This window comes from Taeniopygia guttata, chromosome 1A (genome assembly GCF_048771995.1).
Source record: "Taeniopygia guttata chromosome 1A, bTaeGut7.mat, whole genome shotgun sequence".
Lineage (NCBI taxonomy): Eukaryota > Metazoa > Chordata > Aves > Passeriformes > Estrildidae > Taeniopygia > Taeniopygia guttata.
Genome location: NC_133025.1, coordinates 41,947,438 through 41,966,535, shown reverse-complemented (window position 1 = coordinate 41,966,535; position 19,098 = coordinate 41,947,438). Strand labels below are relative to the sequence as shown.

Here is a 19,098-nt window from a genome sequence, read left to right as displayed (position 1 = left end):
TGTCACCCCTGTGACATAAAAAGACATGCCAACCATTTACTGTCTTAGAGTGTCTATTGATAGAGAATGTTTACACCATACAGATAGTTTCCTTCTAAGATTCACAGAAAAAACAAAATTAAATAACTTTTCCGCTTTGATCTTAGGCACCTCTTGGAAACCATGAAAGGGAGTATCCAAGCAGAGTGAAACCTGAGTTTCAGCTTCCTCCCCTCCTCATGCAATGCTAATGAATCGAAGCAAATCCAAATGTTTCAATGTTGTAAGAAACTGAGCATTTTTTTATGCCAGAAGAAGCATAAAAATCCTCACAGAATCGTAGCAGATATATGATTTAGGAATAAGGTCTCATAAAGAACTCTGTTCTACCTCTTGCTTTCTGCAGATTCAGTTTTCTGAAACATCTCTGCTGAACAAGTCTCTTGGCCAGCCCAGTCTGAGACAACAATTTGAAACACATGACTGTCATCAGCCCTGATGGAACTGAAACAAAACATCTGTGAACTCTGTGGAAGATTGGGTCCAGGTATAAATTCTATCACTGAGAAACATCTATGCTAATTATTGCCTAGCCAAGAACCGATTACCACAGTGCTGTAAAGTGCAAAGCTTATGCAAGACTACCTTCCCTTGACCATCAGGGCATTTATTTATTTCCACTTATAACACTTTGGGAAAGATGAATCTTCTCCAGTGATTACATCCTAGATCTTGGGATATATCCAAGATGCATGAGCATGTATGTGTGTATAAGACATTTAATGTTAGTCTCACAAGCTGTTCCAAAAGTCCTTTCTTAAGAGCATGTTCTATCTGCAAGGAATCATCTTGCTTTCTGATTCATTCTGTGAAACACAGATTGACTAATCAAACTGTAGATTTTTATTATATTATTAAGGAAGCAGTCCCTTGTTATTTATGCCTAATAACACCCATTTTAGATGATGCAGTAAAGTCTATCCTCAGAATGAATCAGGAAAGAATGAGGAAAATAACACAGCTTCTGCAATGAAAATTCTTGTTCTGAAACAAACTGTTTATGGCATTATATATCTTTTTAACTGTATGACCTTCAGAAACAAACACAGATTTATTTTCTTCTCCAAAAACATCCAGCACTCCACATCACTGGGTGAATTCAAGGCTTACTAATACTGTTTCTAGCACCACTTCTGCCCTGGAAAAGATATTTTTTAAATGCTATTTCCTAGAGAAAGTGGTGCTGATCTGCTACCACCAAGTCAAAATCATAAACGATGACATAATTAATTGGATTCACAAATTTTGCTGATTAATCTTCCCAAAATATGTGAGATGGATATATTATTTTTAGAGAAACACTTTTCAGCATATCTAGTTATTCAGAACATCAGGGACTAAAACTCAAGTGAAAAATAATCTCATCTTTCTGAGAGCCAGATAATGAAGCCTAGATAGCAGTGATCATGACAAGTAAAATCCATGTTTAAAGAATCCTTTATTTCCTACAGATTTCTTGATCATCTCTAGCTATAATAGTAATTCAGCTAGCCATCTGCAATGTTCCTCAGGTGTGGTTTACAATTTTTTGTTGAGTAGATCATTGCTTATTATAGATGACAGAGGGTGGTTGTGAAGAGCTTGTAGAGAGCAAAAGTTATTTCCTAAGCAAAGCAGAAATCAAGAGAGAGGTCATTCCTCAGATATTTTTCAGATTGTTAGATCCTTGACTACACATGCTAACAAATACAATTTCATAAAAGAAAAATAAATCTGACTAATGGGCACCAATCATGCAGGATGGCATTAGGTTGGTAGCAAAAAGGATTTATGAGGTCTTTACATTTTTCTCACATGGCAAGATTGTCCCCAGTTCTCACAGACATTACTGACAGACTTGAGGTAGGTTTCTGAAGTGATTCAAAACCTGATATTTTTTGAAGAGCTTGTCTGTGTAACCCACACAGAGGAAAATCTAAAACAGCTTCCCATATGTAATGTGGCTTGTAAGAGTAGTCTGAAGGGCACAAACTCTGAGGTACATTACATCTGATAATGACATTGTTTTCTCCTGAGCTATTTCAAAGCAGCTTGGGAGATCAGTCAGGTAACTGTAACTGACATTCATATGTTTATGAAGTATTTCTTCCTTATTCCTGTAGACTGATTGGTCTCTTGCAAAACTGGTTGGGAAACAAAATTTTGTTCCATAGAAAATTAGTTTCTACTTCAAGGTAGGATGAAAAATTGGAGTATCAAAAAAAAAAAAAACAACCAAAAACCTATAAGAAGTTTCAAAATGAAAATGTCAAAGTGAAAAGTTACCAGACCTCTGATTGGAATAAAAGTTCCTGAGCAACTTAACAACTTGACCTGTTATTTTGTTTGTTTGATTCAAGTAATTATTTGGAACAGAAAAGTATCTTTGTTTCAAACTATCACTTTGAAACATGGAGGGCTTTGTTTTCATTACCCAAATTGTAATATAAAAAATATGCATTGAAATTGACATTTTCTCACAGAAAGTTCTTATTTCAGCAAAGCCACATTTTCCAAGAGGAAAATTTTTCAACCTGCTTTACTTGCTTGCCAGGAAATATGAAGCTGTCTAAAACCAGCATCTTACTAAAATTTTTCCATATTCCAGGAAAGCTGCTGCAATTTTTCAGTTGAAACTTTTAAAATGTTCTGTTGATGAAGAGAATTTTGCCATGAAACAGAACAGTGCTTATTATAGCACCAATGCACAGAAGTCAGCTAGCACACTTCATGGCTATCACATGTTCAATTACAGTGGCAAATTCTAAGCATGGGTCAAACACAAATAAAGCCAAGCATTTAAATATCTGCTTCTTTAAATTTTCCAGATGTAGGAGTTTTCCATTTGCTTCACCTCAGTCAGTCGAGTTCAGTCTGGTGAGATAATTAATTCCCTCAAGTGTTCTGCAAATATTTTAGCCCAGATATAGCTTTACCTCTTTGTGAAAGTGGATATACTTTTTAACAAAGGTGTAAGATCTAAATCCAGCTGACAGATTAGAATCAATACAAAATCTTACAAAAAGCTGTAAAAAAGTAGAACACAAATAACATGCTTTAGAAATGTTTGTTACATTTTGTAGTAAATTAAAGAGTTTGTTAACTACAAAATGCAATGCTGCATAAGCAAGATACAGTCTTATTTGCAATAAGACAGTCTTATTTGCAACAATTTTATGGGCACTAATATGTAATCAAGCATAATCTGATGCTTTCATATACCTCAGTGTTTTGATATCCACACTGAAAAGTTTTACAGATGTCAGTTTTCCATAAAGTGATGAAGATCTACTCTCAAAAAATAGGTCTATTTAAGGACCTGAAAGTAGTTACCTCGAAATTACAAACAGTATCGTTCCTCCAATTTTAAAGTTTTGTTTGTTCTCAGTACTTTAGCTCCATATAAATGACTGACCAATACTATCACAAAGAACTTAATTTTAAAAACTAGACTAATACTGGAAAATTTAAACTCTGCATTGAGCATTCCAGTAGTTACTTAGATACTGAAATCCTTTTTTAGCCTCCTTTGTATCAAGGTTTATAATTCCACCACTACTCAAAAGCATGTGAATATCTTAATATGCACATACACACATTTGCAAAAAATTCTGCCAGTATGAATTCCATCCAGCACTTAAGACACCAGTATAGGAAAGAAATACATATTTCAAAATAAAGCTTTGACATTTCTGGATAGAAGCTCATGTCTTTTCCACATTGAAAAGCTGCCTTTGTGCTGTGTTAACATACAAGGTTAAAGAAGGGCTTCTCACAGTCATTTAACATATTTTCTGCAGTCAGAGCACAATTACATGGGCAATTCAATAATATATTCCTGGGAACACTATGTGTGTTGAAGAGATCTTAAAATAAGAATCCTATGCAGTATAGAATATGAGGAATCCTTTTTGTCTCCAGGATACTGAGATTTCTCACCCTGAACCAATTCTTCCCTCACAGTTGCCTTAATTCTTTCTCTCATGTAGTCATTAGGCTAACCTTCACAGCATGAATAGAGGAAGAGGGATCTTTGTTTGTCAGCAATAATAAGCACAAACCCTTAATTTCAATTATGCAGAGAAAACCATAGAAACAGAAGGAATGAAGCAACATTAGTCTAGGTAATATCAAGGTCAGCTGGTACCAAAAGCTTTCAATTTCTGCTTCCATAATATTAAAAACTTCATGAGGAAAAGCGTGGAAAAGCAGTAGCAATGGAATATGGCATACTAGGGGGATGTTGATTACTTTCTCAACTGGTCTAGAATTACTTAAAGAATTATAATATATTCAATAGCACTATAGCTGGGGCAAGTTCTACAAACAGGTAAAGGAGTCAGTTGTTCACAGTAGTAGAGCCAGGGGCAGCAAATGGGTAATAAAAATCATAGAAATCCAGATCTGCCGGTCTTGCTAAGAATGAAGTATCAGAAGATGCTTTCACCTGCGGCTGCAATCACAAAAGGATGGGACAACCTGAGATTAGGAACAGAAATGTAAGTGGTCCCATTTCCAGGCAGAAGATGACACTGGCAAAATTGATACTTTATTTAACTTGCATTAAAAAAAGGTGCACCAACTTCAAAGCTCTCCTCTGGCATCTTGCCTTTACATGGAAGACCTGTCCAAGTCTGAATGCTTCCAGGGGATGCAATTCAGATATTTCCACATTCCTGAAGAACTTTGAGCTATTTGTGATTGTGGTTTACACATGAACAGGCTCTTAAATCTCCTTTTTGATCTTCCTCAGTTTGGGATCGCCTTGGGAATAACGTTTCTCTGGCTGCCCAAAACTACAGCCAGAGATTCATGAGGACCACTCCACCAGCCCAGAACAGGATGAATCCATAAGAGTGGAGCTCAGATTTCTTTATAATCCAAATATTCAATTAAGATAGTTCTCTTAGGCAGCATCATGGATATGAGTGCTGTAGGAGCTGTCTATTCCCAATTTAGTATTTTCTGGCTGTAAGGGGAAGGAAGTAGGAGTCTGTAACAACAGGGATTAGATTGTACTAAAACTAGATTCCTCATTGTCTTGCACTTGGGGTGACTGGACATGAGGCCAGGGACCTGACCTTTAAGCAAGATGGAATATCACATAATTACTACTCTAAGTCCACTGCTTCTCCTCTCACAGCTTTTTCACAAACTTGGCTGACTAAGGATCTACTTTGAGATATAACATACATTAAAAATATTGTATTGTACCTTACACAGGTGTTGATTTACTCACTTGACTAACTCATGTTCATATTATCAATTTGCAGGTCTCAAGCTATCTTCTAGTTGGACTGCTATTTAGGAATCACAAGTTTCCAGTTAAAGTATAAACTAGTTTGCAATTACATTCTGAAGAACTGGCTCCTTGTTAAATTACTGAACAGACTTAGGAAGCCATTGCTTTAGTTTACGTGTCCAGGTTGGAGCAAACAGAAGAAGCAAACAGGCAATGAATATTTTTGGAGCCAGTCAGACTTAATGAGTGCTGTCATGTCAGCTTTTATTGCAAGCCCTCAGTGAAGCCAACACTGTTAAGGACAGAAGGTGTTGTAAGGCAGTGCTGGAAGGAGCCTGTCCCTTCTTTGAGAATCCATCCTTTATCTCCTACTGTTATGGGCTCTTTGCAGCCTCATCTGGATTCAGAAAATTTTATTGGAGTCTTTTACTGTAATTCACAATTGAATTACGTTCACAGGCATTAAAAAAAAACAAACAACAAAAACCCCAAAAAACTCCATAAAACCCCTCTACCAAGAATCTGAAGTGATTTCAGAATTAAAGAGTACTTTGTTGAGCCACAGCAACATCCTGCTCATGTGATCTGAACTGGGTGGCATCTGCTCTTTTCTGCATTGTCTACAGATGAAGAAGCACTTGTCTAGCACCCAGATCAGTGTATTAATCAAGTGTGTTAGTGACAGCACTACTAACATCAAGCATGCAAAATTTATGAATTGCTTCTCTCAAAAAAAAAAAACCTAACTATTTTTTAAATTATGTATGTGCAATATATTCCTTTCATCTATCACTTTCTTAGCCTTCAGGGTGAAACTGCATTGTTTTCAAGTGTCTCTTTGAAAGGAGAAGGTTAGGAAGATATTGGTTTTCTGTTTTAAGAAAGATTGAAAATTCCAGTCATTGGTTTTCAAGAATTTTGCTTCTGAGAAAAATACATGCAATGTCCCTCAGACCCGTGATGAAATATTAATACTTGCCATTGCTTTTGTAGCAACAGAAATTAGGAGCTGATGTCTCTTCTTATTCTTCAGTTCTATCACCCCAGAGAGCTGAGTAGGAACAGGATTAGCATCCCGCACTACTCCCACATTTCTCCTTAGTATAATAAGAAGTTATGCAAGCTAGGAATTGTCTAGCAGTCCACCAAGTGTAATGACTGATATTTCTGATCCCTGATAGGCTACAGGACTTTTCCCAAATTGTTTCTGGTTTAATTACAGCATGTTTAAAACCCAAAACAAAACAAAACCCAAAATAAAACAAAAACAACCCCAAAACCAAAACTAAAACCAAAACCAATACCAAAATAAAAACAAAAGCAAAAACAAAAACAAACAAACCGTCGCATAAACTATTTTCTCTTTAAGCTTTAGTGATGAAGAATCCAGCTTGGTAAATAATTCTGATACCTAAATATCTTTTCTGAAAAAAAAACCAAAAACAAACAAAACAAAGCGAAAAACACAAAAACCCACAAACCCCAAAACCAACACGCTCATTAATTCAGAACTGAACACATTTTATGTCAAATGCGGACAAAGTGTCTACTGAAAACTGCCTTGCTAACACATTTATTATCCTCCCAATAACTCTTCCTTTCACTTGTTCTCAGTTTCCGATAGTTCTCTTGACTTCTGGACACATGAAATGGATACATTATTCTGGTAGAAATTGCTTGCACGAGCACTGAGGTTCTCGTTTATTTCTACTGTTAAGAGCCACACCAGAGTTTTTAGCTGCACTGTCACAATGGGAGCTCATTTTCAATGCCTATAATTCCATGTAAACGAAGCCCACTCTGCCTCTTCTCCATCCCTCCCCTTCCTCCACCCAGGTTATCAAAGCAATCTCCAGGATGATTCTAATAATTTCTTACTTTACTTGGTTTTTAAACATAGTATGATTTTTTTTACATATTATCTTTAATTAATTTGAATTTCAAGTGTAGATCTTCAATTACAAAATCAAGACAACAATATCATTCATGTCATGAAAAGTTCCATATACACAAAATAAAGCATCTCTAAGTAGCAAGTTTTATTTTGCCTAAATAGTTGTTGCATGGATGGCTAATCAAAGTTATCATTTTTCATATGAAATTGCAAATTTGACCTTATTTTGCACTTAAAGCAAAGTACATGGTGAAATTCTTTAGCGTAGCTCTCCATAATGACTTTGTAAATTTCTAAGACAGAAGCCATAAAGTGTCTTAACAAAAGTAATTATTAACACAGTTCTCTACAGTTTGGGTAGCAGCCATTCTTCAAATTGAAAAAGAACAGAAAGATCACATCAGGTATTTTGGAAGTTGAATGATGTAACATATATTAGCAGAGCACCTCTATTGCACTGTAAAAACTTGTGTTTAAGCCAGCATTAACCTACTACCTATTTTAGTTGACAGTAGTTACCTCAATAGAATAGCATGGGGCTCAACACGGGACGCTTGATAAGGTAATTAGATTATTCTGAGCACTGTGCTTCTGTGATAGGTTTTAAAAGAATGGGAACAAATACCTGATGAGGCAAATATAAGAAAACTCATTTTGTGGCAATGGACAAGACAATCAAATACAAGGTGTTATGGATCAGTTGTAATGAGAAGAAGAAGAAGAAACAATGGTTTTCTTCATCTCAGCAGGCAAACCATTTGGGTGGAGGAGGTTCTACAGATTTCAGGCAGAATAGAAATGGTCAAAATGCTATCAATGCCATCTGCTATTTCCCTGGTGAAAGTAAAATGGACCAGAATAATTGTCAGGTCATCAGGTACTGACACGAGGGTAGCTTAAGGAAGAAACTAATTCCATACCAGAATGGGCAAATTTCAAGACTGTAGAGTATTACTGGAGATCCAGTGAACAGACAGGTGGCTCACGTTATTGAAGAGGACTCAGTTAACAAACAAGGAACAATTGCATTTCTGTTTTGTTGCATTTTTTACATATGGCTTTCAGTGGGTTTTAAAACTAAACAGAGGTTAACATGTATGAACCCAAAGATCTCTATGTAGAGACATCTCTAAGGAATGTCAGTTAAGGAGTTTAAAGGCTCAGCTTAATTGAAATATGGCATATGTCTCTAATAACCAGCCATCTAGCTAATCATGAAAACTCTCCACAGATAGAACAGTCTTTTTTATGCATTTGCACCCACAATGAATGAGATACTAATCCTATTTTGAGTGCATATACTATTCTAATAACTAACCATAAACATATATGATTCTCACCTAGAGCTAGAATAAATTGGAAGCACATTTTTGATAACAGGGGTATCACAGATGAGGAAATATAAAGGCACAAGTTAGCCTTTCTCTAAAATAGAACATGATTTGATCCTACTTGAACCAGTCTATGTATTAAAAAAAAAAAAAAAAAAAAAAGCCTTTTCTATTAAAACAACAGGTTTAATTAAGGATTATTGTTTTCAATGGGGTGTTTTGAGCACAAGTGTGTATACTATAGAATAAGAGAACTGAAAACTTGTGAGGACCATGTCTTCACAACTAAATTCAAAATAGAGTGGGGCCCAAGAGATCTGCGTTATCTCCCTCTGCCACAGATTCATTGAGCAACCTTGAGCACTTAACATCATTCTTACCTGTTTAGTGAAGCAAGAAGCACACAGATATAGATGTTTCTTCAGAGAGAAATTTCCTCTGAGAAATTTCTTATCTTTGAAATCACAGCCAGAGCACAAGTAATGGCAGAATAGTCTCCCATTTCTCCTTCGATCAAGTAGGGCTTAATTTCAAGTTCAGTGTAGGAAATGTGTTCATCCATGTAGAATTAAAGAATCATAAAATCACTGAATAATTCTGGTTGAAAGGGATCTAAGGATGTCTATAGTTCAAACTCTCACTCAAAATGGATTCACCTTTGAGATTAGACTATGTTACTCAGAGTCTTATATCCAGTCAGGCCTTGGAAACCTCAAAGGATGGAGACCGCACAACCTCTTCAGGCAACCACTGCTTGACTGTTCACATGGAAAAAAAAATTATTAGGTAGAAACCATTGATAAACAGCCTCTGTTTTTTGTACAACCACCATGCACCACCATGTAGAGCCTGGCTCTGTCTCCTTGATACTTTGTAGGTATTGAGCACTGTGGGAGTGAAGGCAGCTGTTAGGTCTCCCTGAAATCTTCTTTTGAATAGTCTTGGTTCCCTAGTCTCTTCTCAGAGGTCAGGCGCTCCAGCCCCAACCAACTTGGTGGTCCTTTGCTGAACTTGCTTATTATGACTTTTCTGTATTGGGAGGCCTAAGACTGGATGAAATATCTAGATGTGGTCTCACAAGTAAAAGGGAATAATCAGTTTCATGTACTGCCTGTGCTGCAGCTAGCACAATCCAGGATGCTGATGGGCTTCCTTTCAAGCAGGCCATTCCACTGGCTCACCTTCTATCCTTAACAGTTTGATGCTGCTAAATGTGTTTCATCTGTCAGTCTGATCCATCTTCTCATATATGCCAGAACGTATATGCAAATGTGCAAACAGGTATGCATGTGTAGGTTTAAAAGCACAGGCTTTCATCTTTCTGGTACTTCCAATAATGCCTCTCTCAACAGTATTGGTAGTGCCAGGGAAGGCTCATGGAATTACACAAGGATAATATAAAACAGTTTCTGCTTGTATATCTTAATTATCTGATATAAGATGGGGTAGAGGTAGCAAATATAATCAGCAGTTCTTAGGCAAGGACAGTAATGCAGGAGCAACAGGATTTCATTATTCCTTTGGCTGGCAACCGATATCAGCCAAGCTAGCAGCAAATAAACCAAACCTGATTTGATTGAATCAGTGTCCCTCTTCAGCTGTATGATGGTTTTGTTAAACTTCACTGTTGACCATTTAATATCTAACTGCTCACCATCAACCCAGTCCAGTAGTTGAACTTTTTTGTTCCTCTGGATTAATTCTTTAGGCACAAGTGGTCCTATTCCCTTTTAGCATACTTCCAATGAACTCAGCTACCAACTGCGCTTGAGGAATTTCTGTTCACATGTTTAAAGATTGTATATACTTCTGAGTAGTTAAGATGCTGACTATTGCAACAATAGTAATTAAAAAACCGTAAGGGGAATTACAGCTTCATATGAAACTCCAGTTCCCATGCCTGTCTTGTCCATGGACAATGCTGCTGATGTTAACAGAAAAAAATAAACAAGGAAGTGAAGATGAGAATAAGAGGAAGAGAATGTTGGGTAGGAATGAGATAGGTATTGAACTGCTTCATAAACACATGGGCCATATGGTGCAGACATAAACAGTGTGAGCTTTCTTTACCAACATTATGCAGTCTGTAGCCACCCTTTCAGATAACTCTTCTCTGCCAAATGTTTTTCTTGTCTTTAATACTGCAGACTCTACAGACATGCATGCTTGTATACACCAGAGCTAGATTAAGCAGATAAACTTTTCTAAACTACATCCAATTTCTGCTGAGTACCAGTAACAGCTGTATTGCCTTAAAAAAACCAACCAAACAAAACTCTTTTGCCACTTAAAAAAAAAAAGAACAACATTAACTTTTACTGAACTTAATGTGTAATGTCTATTAAAGATAGAGATTTTTTTGCATAGGTTTCAATTATAATATAACCTTTGCCAGACCTGATGTTTGCCATGGATTGCAACAGCAGGGACACATTAAGATTTTTATCTGGTTTTACTATACCTATGGGTTTGAAAATCCATGCCCAGCTATTTGGCAGCCTATTTTTGATCTCTAGATTTTTGTGGCTAATTTGCTTTAATGGCTTTTGAAGACCCAAGGATTGCAGGAGAGCACTTTCAGAAGCAAATTACATGCCATCTCAGTCACTATGCTGATAAATATATAGATGATGATGTTGAACTATCAAGTGTTCTTAATGTAGCAAGCACCTGGTTTTAATTCCATCATCTAATACTTCATTTTGTCATTAGCCCATCTTTTACAACTCATTTTAGCAGTATGTACATTGATACTTTGCAAAATTAATGTAATAATCTTAAAATGTTTTGGCTTTTTCTCTTTCTATTGGCCTGCTTGAATTTTTTTCTCCCAAGAGTTTTGCAGCAGTGCAGACTTTTGCAAGAAGATTTTCTTTTTCAAATGACACCTGCTACATAAATCAGCCTATTTCTATTTCAGTCAATGAGTGTTATACCTGTTTGCACAGTATAATAGCCTGCTGCAAAAAATGCCCTTTTAGGACTGTTGAGAAATGTCTTATGCTTCATTTACTGTGCTGGTAAGAATGAGAGGACAGTTCTAGAGTAGTGCCATGTTATTACTGTCTCTCTACAGACAGATTGAATAGATAGATGTCTTCATCCAAGTCTGATAGCTGTATGGTTGCACACATCGTGACCACTGGATAACGAGTCAACACTTTCCCTGCAAGCAAGTTAATTTTGGGGATCTAGTGAGGCTTTGTATAGTTTGGACCCTCATAAATCTAAGCCATTGTAAAAGTAAAGTTTTGCTAGACAGGTTCAGTACTTACACACACACTGACTGCTTTTATTCATCCTTCTGAGAGCAACCAACAAACTTATCAGTGACTGCAATGAGGATAAGAACAATCTGGAAATACCATTAGGATTTACACAACAGTGTCTGTGACATTTTGTCCTGTTGCCTCACTTTCATTTCAGCTGCTGCTCCATTTTGTTTCTAAATCAACAGCATATTGTTTGAAGGATTACTATATCATCTGTTTCCAGGAAACTTTCTGAATTTTACATTACTTTTTATTCCTGCAATGTACCCAATGGGGAGCTGAAGCTGAGTAGCCCCTTCCCTCTTCACAGGATATTATGTTAACTACCAAAATGCATGTCCGTGCATGGGACTTTTTCCAGGAAACTTAGGTTCATTAATAATTTGAGGACCCTGTTCAGGTCATACAGGTCTATTTCTATATTATTTATTTTAATTTATTCTATTTAATGTAGATATATGAGCCTACACTGCATTTCAAATGCCAAACTTCTGATATTACTCTTTGTGTCCATTTTTTCAAAGGTAATTTATTTTCAGATTGTGAAATATTTGTAAGTGGAAGCAGCTGTACCATGTATACTGAATGCTAAGTACATCCAAACCAGGTTAACCTAAAGGCCAGACATGCTCTAAAGATGTGGTAACTCTGCCCAGTTATCAAGGTTCAAGATGAAGAATATTCAGGGACAATTGTGCACAGTTTATGTTCTGCAATTGCAATTTTAAGAAATCTTTCATTCCTTTCATTCCCTTTTCCCCTCAAAAAAATGCAGAGCCAAATCCTATTAATGCCCCAATGAAATTACAGTAAGATGTAAACATTATTCTTATTTCCAACATATAGAACTTTACTTACTATTTCAGTCATTCCTTTTCCTTTTTGATTAAACTCAGCAATTGTTCAGCAAAACACAAATTGTAGTTTAAGTCTCTGCTCACCTACACAACCATTTCTAGAAACCGTACATAGAAACTACCTCACAAAACACTGAGAACTGATAATAACATAAATCCACTTACCCTAACAGACATTATATGCTCATATCCTGTAACCATGCAACCAAATAAGCGTTGTCAGTTTCTAACAACAATTCCTCATTTACGTTTTCAGCTTTTTTTAGAAGACAGGAAAGGTGCGGTCAAAACTGATCAAACAGCATTTAGCAGAAAAGAGTTCACACATCTGCAAAATGAATTCTCAGTCAATGCATGTTTTCTCTATTCTTTCTAGCACAAGTGCTCAAGAATAAAAAGGCCATTAAAGCCACTGAAGCCTTAGTAACTTGAGTGGTTTTTTGTTTATGAGCTTGCACTGTGGTCTTATTTTACACCCAGCTGCCTCTCCATTCCTGCATGCTACCTTGCAGAGGCCACAAACTGTACACTTTATGTCTGAGGGTAGACATCACAGAACTTATTGCAGTCAAGAAATTATACTAATTTATATATGACTTACTGTGTATTGTTGTAGGCAAAGCCATATTGAACATTCAGAGGTGACTCAAATTCACAATTCTGTATTAGCTCAAGTCTCATTGCTTTCTTCATGGCCTTTCTTATGATAGGTAAATCATGCCAGAAAAGAGGAGTGTTCCCCTTGGGCATTGAGCAATTACACAGCTTATGCCAGTCAAATATAATTGCTATAAATATATTTTCCATAATCTCTTTAATCTAGCACTGTTTTCTGACTGCTCTTTTCTCTCAAGTCTAAACAAAATAGTGTGATCTCTTCAGTAATGCACACAGTAACGGAAATTCCCATTGCTATCACATGTCTTAGGATGTATTCCTAAAAGGATTAAGGAAACATGCAGACAATCATATAATACAGGAAAATGTGTTCTGTAATAACTTTTTAATTATTATCTTATGTATTAGTTTTTATCAACTCTAGCTTTATTTTATTTGGCAATATGAAACAATGTAAACCCAGATTAATCAACCAGTTTTGCACTGTTGAAGAGTAGTGGTCAAGCTGGCTTTGTACATTAATTTCCATACCTTACTTTTGTCAGGGTCACACAGTTCTCATACACTTACAGAAATGTGGTTTAACTTACTGTTGAGAGTGACCAAAAACATAGTCATCCAGCTGAAAATAATAAAACTGCTTCTCTTCTCAGGCTGATTCCTGCCCTGTCCTTGTACAGATCTGAATGTTGCTGTCTGATGTTTCAGGAAAGTATGAAAAAAAGAAAAGCTGAGCTGCTGAGTTTGCATGCTATATGCAGCCAGAGAGGATTTTCTCCCCACAAAACATTCGACTTAAGAAATAGAGGCAAGATATCTCTCTCTCAGCAGTGTCAAACAAAAGCCCAAACAACTAATTAATGAACCTAGAGCTGGAAGCTAACATGCAAATAAACCAAGCACATGGAATTAATGACGGCCAAGTTAGATTTGTCTGCTCTGTGAATAATGCCCCAGCTTTTACCCTGCCTTTCCCTCTACCCCTTTCAGACACATATCAACAAGTGGAAGGGATGGTGGTTGTCTTCAGGGCATTAGCTATACAAGTTATTTTGTCCAGTGGAAAGACTGGCTAAACAACCCTCTTTGTTTGGATACCCAGCTTTTTGTGACTCCTGTGCAAGATAGTTAATTTATTGCCCATTTTTCCTAGTACAGAATATCCAGGCTTCACTCAGCCTTCTTTCTCCTGCTTTTCTCAGGTCTCCTGGCTGACACAATTGTTATTCAAATGTTAAGCTTCTGTTAGCACTGTAAACAGATTTGATGCTGGTGATGGGTCCTAAGGTCCAATCTGGTGCCCAGACCAGGATCAGCCCCGGGGTAACAGGGCGTCCTGGCATCCCTCCCTGCATGGCAGCCTGCAGAGCTCAGCCCCAGGCAGAAGCAGGTACACACCTACCCCTGCCCTGAGCCTGCCAGTGGCATGCAAGCTCAGAAACCATTTTATAACTCATTGCATCTTCAATTGCTGCGTGTGGGCATAAAAGATACAATGGAAAAACTTACTCATGAGAAACTATCAAGTAATTTTTTCCCTCCACCGCCAGTCATTGCTGTGGTAAACAAAATGAACTGATAATAGTAACTCACCTTTACTCCTTGCTTTTGATATCAAGACTCCATATGAATACTTTCAATTTGGAACAGTATTTATGACTTGCTTGTGATTCACTGCAAACCTGTGCCAGTTTACACTGGAATAGGTGTACTGACTTCAGGGATGATTTTTGCAGTTTGCATTTATGCTTAGATTTATTTTACTTAAATTACATTGATGCCTATCTATTCTTTGCATCTAGATATAAGCAGATTATTGCATAGACTCTGTTTACAAAACAAATATATTCACAATGATAATCTAGGTCATCAATTTTAATCCAACTAATTTCTGGAAAGAGCTTCTGATTTAACTATTTTCATGTCTATGAAACAGAAAAACAGTCTGTAAGAATTGAACAGAAAATCCATTGTCTCCTTTGACAAATTATTCTAATAGTCCATCAAGCTTGCTTAACAGATATCTCTGTATCTTGGATTAATTTTGCCCTCTTAGGGAAAAGTAGTTAGTCCAGTCCAGTAGAGTGCAGAATGTGGACGATGGCCATAGCAATTGGAGTGCCTTCTGAAAGGAGGGTGGTAGGAGGCTGTGGTTGTATAATCTGTGTGTTTCTCAGTACCTTGAAACTGCCGCAGATGCAACCAGCTTCCTTTCAGTAAGTGGGTAACATCTGCCAGCATCCTCTGTATATAAGAAGTGGTTATATGTGATGTGACATAAGCATCCCTAGTGCTGCAGATGACAATAGGGTAAGCCAATATTGTATGCACACAGTAGAAGCAAGAAGAGCACTGAGTGGGTGACTATGGGAAGATACAAAATTGATTTATATATGCCTATGCCTTCTAATGCTTTTGGTGTCATATGCCCTTGAAATAGGTATTCATGATACAGTTCCATGCTTTCATCTCTGTGGCAGTCAGAACCACATAAATCTACACTGATTTAGCAACATGCAAACTTTATCACCATGACATATGCACCGCCTCTCAAATTGCTGACTGTGAAGGTATCCTGAACTTTATGCTCCCATGAACTCACAGGGTGCTGATATCACTGAGAAGTGAAAAAGTGCTGATTTAATTATCTCTCCTGTGATTTTATTAGAAGAAAAATGGGGAAATAAAATGGAGGTAGCTCTTACCCTTTCCACTGCACCACCTGTCTGCAGTTATGTTACAAGTGACTTCAGTTGTGCAGTTCCTGCATGTCCATCCACAGGGCAGCAATAGCCAACAGCAGCCAGCTTACTTGTTGTAAGATACTTAAGGCAGGATCTGACCTTGATTTGGGAACCTAAACACACAAGCAGGACATTTCTTATCTTCACAATACCAAAAAATGGTACCTTAAAATTGTTTTCTCTCAGCCTTCCTTCTGCCTTTCCCTAAGCCCTAAAGCAAATACAAAAGCAAATTTATTAATTTATTGAAAACAGGAAAATCAAACCTAAGAACTATACGCACAAGCAACTTTTGATTTCATTTAAATCACCAGAATATATTTCACTGGAAAGCAAACACAATACAAACAACTAGAACAAGACTGCAGATTAAATCCATTTCAAATGTTGATGTCCTTACTGTTCGCACCCTTGTGCATTGTCCACACATAGCATGACATTATGCAGATTATTTATTGGGCTATGATTTAATTAGAAGCATCTTTAAGGTAACTGGAGTCAGAAATCTGATATCAAGAACCCACAGCTTTTAAGCATCATTAACAATACCAGACTATATCCATATTGTTCAAAAGTCACTGACAAACTCTACCACATATAAATAAGTTGCTATGAACTTCTGACTTCAACACTATCGGCAAAAAATCCACCTTGTTTAAAACCTAGAGGAAGCAGCATGCAGTGTAAACAAAGATGATGTTTGAATATCAATATTTAATGAAAATGTAAAACCTGCCAAGCCAAGTCTCAGATCAATGTATTTTTTTTTCTCCCAGCTAAAACATAGTTGCTATTCAAGTTCTGAGTCACAAGTCTCAGATCTCAACCTTGTTCATTTTGGCTTCATGAACAAACAGAAAAAAATTGCTCTTGCCTTCTCTTCCACTATCAGAATAGAGAAAAGACGGACTAGAATTGGGAATTGGTACTGCCTCGTGGCTTTAAACACAAATATATTGAAATTAATGTTTAGTACATAACTCATTCCAAAAGGAAATAAAAGTGGAGAATGACACTGAAGAGCCAGAGAACTGAAAAGATGGACATTCTGACAGGGTAAAACACACTACAGGCAATAAATAATAAGTGTAATAGAACTGTAAAAGTTCAAGTGACCCTTTGTGTCCCTACACTCAGCTTTGGTTTCTTTCCTCGTTTCTTTTATCTTTCTGCCCCTTTTAACTTTTATTTCTTTAATGCTGTTTCCTCTGTCACTCATTGTCAGCCAAGCATCCTTCTTTGCTTTCAAGGCATATCTGAAATTCAGTACCTCACTGCAGCCTTACTACCTCACCCAGTTTTTGTTCACACCTTCTTCCTGAACTTCTTCTGTCATCTGTACTGCCTAAAGTTTACCTTTGGAAGACCTCCATGTTTGGAGCCATGCTTAGGGTTTTTAAAATTTTTTAATTTTTTTGCAAAGCATAGAAGAACAAACCAAATACTTAACCTTCTGGGTACTTGAGGCTTTTTGTGGAAGCATTATGCTACTCACATCATCTTCCTGAGATAAGTTGCTGTGCCAGTAAAGGAGAAGTCAACTGGTGCATATTTTTGCAGGTAAAATATTAATTCATCAGAGCAGCTAGTGACCTTTTTTCCCACTTCTCCATTGTTTTCCAACATCTATTTCAGGATGAGCAAATTGACAGCAGCTACCCTGTGGTCTCACAAAAATCTTTGCACAGGCTATAAAAGAGATGTTATTTGCTCCTGCCACAGCCTTGTCTGTCTTCTACAACCATGTAAGGGAGACCAAGATTGTCTCTTTCTCATCTTCCTTCCTCCTACCCATATTAAGTATTTTTGCAACACAGCTGAGATAATACCTACAATATGTTGCCAGAAATTAAATGCTGCTTTAGTACCCCACAAAACATGTTTAGAACTTTTCTGTTTTTAATCATTGCACTAAATCTAGTCAGAAAAAAAAAGTACAAAGAATAAGTGAAACAATGACACCATACATGGTGGTGGGAACTTAGCAACAAATTAAACTTGAAAAAAAGGCAACTCTGCAGTACTTTGAACTTGGCGGAGCAGCAATACAAAAGGTCAGTGACAAATAATTTCTGTGTAGACTAAATCTCCATTTTTAGGAATGTTATCCTAAACTTGAAAGAGAAATGCCTGTTGAACTGAAATGAGAATTTCCCCAAGAATCTCTTTTAACAAGCTAGAAAAAATTCCAATCAAGCCGTTAAAGTTTACACTCTGATAATGTTATGACAAAATATAGTGTGAAATATATACAAATAACATAAAGAAAATGAAAACTTAAAATAGATTAATATATTAATATTAAAATATAATAAATATTCAGTAAAAGTAAGATAAAAACTAAAGCAAACACAGCAAATCAGATAGTCAAAGTATTACCAAAATAGCCAAGAGCTTTCACTAAGGTTTGTGTCCTTATTATTTCATATTAAAAAATATTTTTATGTCATATAAGACACAATAGAAGGCACTATGCAGTTTTCCAGTTCTGCTTTATAGCACATTTTTTTAATCTCTGATTCTTAAAAAGATATTTTCTACTTTGCAGTACAACGCATATTGAAAAGAAACCTGTGGTTAACAGTGCAAAGCACCATGTGTGAGGATTTACAGATCAAAATATGATTTATGTCACAGAAGCCAAGACTTTGACACAAGGAATACAAAGATTTTAATAGAGTTATTTATGGGTTAAAACTGTGCAAGTGTGTTCTGATACAACTGAAATCCACAAGACTATATGTATACAGTCTGGTTCATTATCTACCTTAAAGTTAGGAAGAGCAGTTTGTTATTAACTTTTAACTGAAAAAATACATATAATTGTGGATGCAACATTCTGCTATAAAAGAAGATTTGCGTTACATCATTGATGATGACTAATGTCAATTTTCAAATTGTAGCCTCCTGCCTGGATAAAGATAATGATCAGGTTTTCTTCAGGGCCCACCACATGACACCCCTTGCATTCCTTCCAAGCCCCCTATGGTTCTTACCATCATCCCAGCTCTTAAGGAGAAGTTAGATGTGTTACTACACTCTGTTAGCTGCAAAGGCTCTAAACCATGTCAAAACCCAAAATCTTGACTGATTTGTCTACTCATTAAATCTGGGAGCTATAG

At 36.6% G+C, this 19,098-nt stretch overlaps 1 protein-coding gene across 1 annotated transcript in view; it reads left to right on the top strand.

Moving 5' to 3' along the window:
• Positions 1-388: 388 nt before the first annotated feature.
• ATP2B1 (ATPase plasma membrane Ca2+ transporting 1) overlaps positions 389-19,098 on the top strand; it is a 95,852-nt gene continuing 77,142 nt past the window's right edge. The window contains exon 1 of the mRNA XM_072923188.1: positions 389-526. The gene's annotated coding sequence lies outside the window, so the exon portion shown is untranslated. The remainder of the gene's footprint in view (positions 527-19,098) is intronic.